We start from the raw sequence: 3,134 nt of genomic DNA, 5'->3' as shown, positions 1-3,134 counted from the left end.
TATTAAGTCTTTTGCACTCAGCATCTGGTCAACTTCACTTTATTTCCTTTGCCTTCTCATTAGTTAATCCCGTTTGTTTTCTGTCTTGCCTTACTTATAAATATATGTATTAGTTTCACAGCTTCATAAGAAAAAATTAACTGCTTAATAAGAAAAATAAGTTACAGTACTTATTGTGTGTCAGGCAAAAATGCTAAGCACTGTCCATGTCTTAACTTGTTTAATCTTTACAAATAGTGCTATAATCCCACTTTTACAAGTGGAGAAACTGAGGCATAGAATATAAGTAACTGACCATTTCCTAGTCATCCAGCTGGGAGATGGTGAAGTCAGGATTTGAACCCAGACAGATTGAGCCTGTGCTCCAAACTACTCTACCAACTGCTTCTCTCAAACTTAGTGCACACTGCATACGTTGTTTGGGGGGTAAAAAGACACAGTCCCTGTCTTAATATGGATGAAAANCGCGGACAGAGCTGGCTCAGGCACAGCCACCAAGACCAAGAGGACGTGGGGGGGAGGGGCATTAAAAGAGGAGGGAGTCAAGGAGAAGGGGAAGAGGAGGAGGAAGAGGCAAGAGAGGAGAGGAGGAGAGGAGAGGGCTTTCACGTCCCGTGTTGCCCACTTGGAAAGCCCTTCCTGCCTTAGCGATGTTCAGAGCAGGGAGGAGCGGTGGGGAACGGGAGCAGGGAAAGGGACCCCGAAAACAGGGCATTTGCCCTCCTCGTGCTGAGCAAGCAGAGCAGGACACCCGGAGGGGCAGGCGGGGTGGCCTAAGGTGGAGGTGTGAGCCCACCGGCTCAGGTGCGCAGGAGCCCAGCATCCGTGTCTCTCACCCTTCTGGGTTTTCTTCTTTTCTTCCCCTTACTTTCATTTTCTTTTGCTTTCTATTCTTCCCTCTTTTTTTCCTATTCTTATTTCATTTCAGTTTTTCTTTTTGTTTTTATTGAAGTATGATACATATATAGAAAAACCGCTCATATTCTAGGTGTACAGTTCAATGAATTTTCACCATCTGAACCCACCTGTGTAAGTAGCACCAGATGAAGGAAGGAAAGGTTAGCTCCACCCGCAGAAGCTCCTCCTGCTCTCTCCTCTCCACTTCTCTCTCTTCACCCCTGTCCCCCACCAGGGTAACCATTACCCTGACTGGTAACCACCCAGGGTAGTTCTGCTCGGAATCTTGATGTCTGGCTTCTTTTGCTCATCGCTGTGCTCGTGAGATTCATCCATTGTGCTGTGTGTAGTTGTAGATCATCTATTTTCATTGCCACAAGTTATCTACCCATTCTTTTATTGATGAACATTTGCATAGTTTCCTGTTAATGACTACCATGGATATTTCTGCTGTGAGCATTCTATCAAACATCCTTTGCATGAATCCCTGGATACTTTCTCTTAGATGTATACTTAAGAGTGGAATTGCTGAGTCACAGAATATGAGAACGGTTTTCTTGATAAACATATGGTTTTCTAAAGTGATTGTACCAATATACATTCCCACTCTTCATTTCTTCTAAAAATAGTTATTAAGTCTTTTGCACTCAGCATCTGGTCAACTTCACTTTATTTCCTTTGCCTTCTCATTNAAGAAAGGTGAAGTTTAATTGCTCCTCTCCTCCATGGTTTCAGGCTTACATCACCAAAGCCCTGAGAGAGTCACCTTCACAGTTGTACATTCCGAGCCAATGACTACATACTCTAGGGAAGGACCAAGGTTATAGAGGGGGACTGGTGCCTTCACTGCATAATGCACAGACTCATTGCTTTCCTGCACTGAAGTGTGGACAATATTTTTAATAGCAATGTGGTAGAAGTGAATAAAATTATATGCATAAAATGCCTTTGAGATTTTTTTTTTTAATAAAAAAATGTTTTCCATGCATTTTAGATCATTTCCTTTGCTATGATTTAAATAATGTGTGGTATGACCCCCTTTTCCTTAATCCCGAACCTGGAAGGGTTAATTTTCATTTTATCTTCTCCAAATAGCTACTTCTTATTAAAAATGAGACAGTTCCCTTTTAATCACAATTTCTAGAAAATACCTCTGATTTGGACATCCCTGCTGATACTGATACTTTTGATATTACAAACCTTCGTATTGAAAAAAAAAGTTTGCTTTGGTACTATTTCTGTGTCCACTTCCAGTTTTTAATTCCATATTATGCTTTGGCTCAAGATAAAATACTTTATTTTTATTTTGTACCCTTTAATGTCAAAGCATATTGGGTAGAGTCAATTCTAGTTTTATCCAGAGAAAAACAATATACTTCTAATTATATCCCATAGTTTCACAAACTTGGTGCAGGTTTTGAACACATATTTATCAGGAAAGCACTTGAAAAACATATTTAATGTTCATTTTGGCAGCACATATACTAAAATTGGAACTATACAGAGAAGATTAGCCTGGTTCTGATGAAAGGATTACATGCAAATCTGTGTAACATCCGTATTTTCGTATGACTGTTGAAAGCAAAAATTATAAGACGTCTGATGTAGTTTTAAATATATTTAGATTCAATAACATGACAGCTGCAGCATAAAGGGTGAAGAGTAAAGGGATTTATATCGTTGTAAAGTTTACATACCTCACTTGAAATGGTAAACTATTAACTTTATGTAGACTGAGAAAAGTCAGATATGTATATAACCCCTAAAGAAGCAACTATATGAGTTATACAAAGAGATATAATTAAAAAGCCAAAGATAAGTTAAAATAGAATGGCAAGAAATATTCAAATAATCTAAAAGGCAGGAAAGGGGAGAACAAAGAAAATTAACAGAAAACTAATAATAAAATGGTACCTAAATCCACCTATATGAATACTTACTCTGAATATAAATGATCTAAATGCATCAATTAAAAGCTGGAGATTGTTGGCTTGAATTTTTTCTATTCTTTTCTTTGTTGTTGTTACCGGTAAGGGGATTGCAACCCTTGGCTTGGTGTCGTCTGCACCTGCACTCAGCCAGTGAGCGCAGGGGCCATCCCTATATAGGATCTGAACCCGTGGCGAGAGCGCCGCTGCGCTGCCAGTGCCACACTCTCCCGAGTGAGCTACGAGATCAGCCCGAATTTTTTAAAAAAAGACCTACCTAGGGCCGAGCCCGTGGCACACTCGGGAGAG

Source organism: Galeopterus variegatus, unplaced genomic scaffold (genome assembly GCF_000696425.1).
Source record: "Galeopterus variegatus unplaced genomic scaffold, G_variegatus-3.0.2 Scaffold477, whole genome shotgun sequence".
Classification (NCBI taxonomy): Eukaryota; Metazoa; Chordata; class Mammalia; order Dermoptera; family Cynocephalidae; genus Galeopterus; species Galeopterus variegatus.
Note: the sequence above shows the minus strand (reverse complement) of the source record.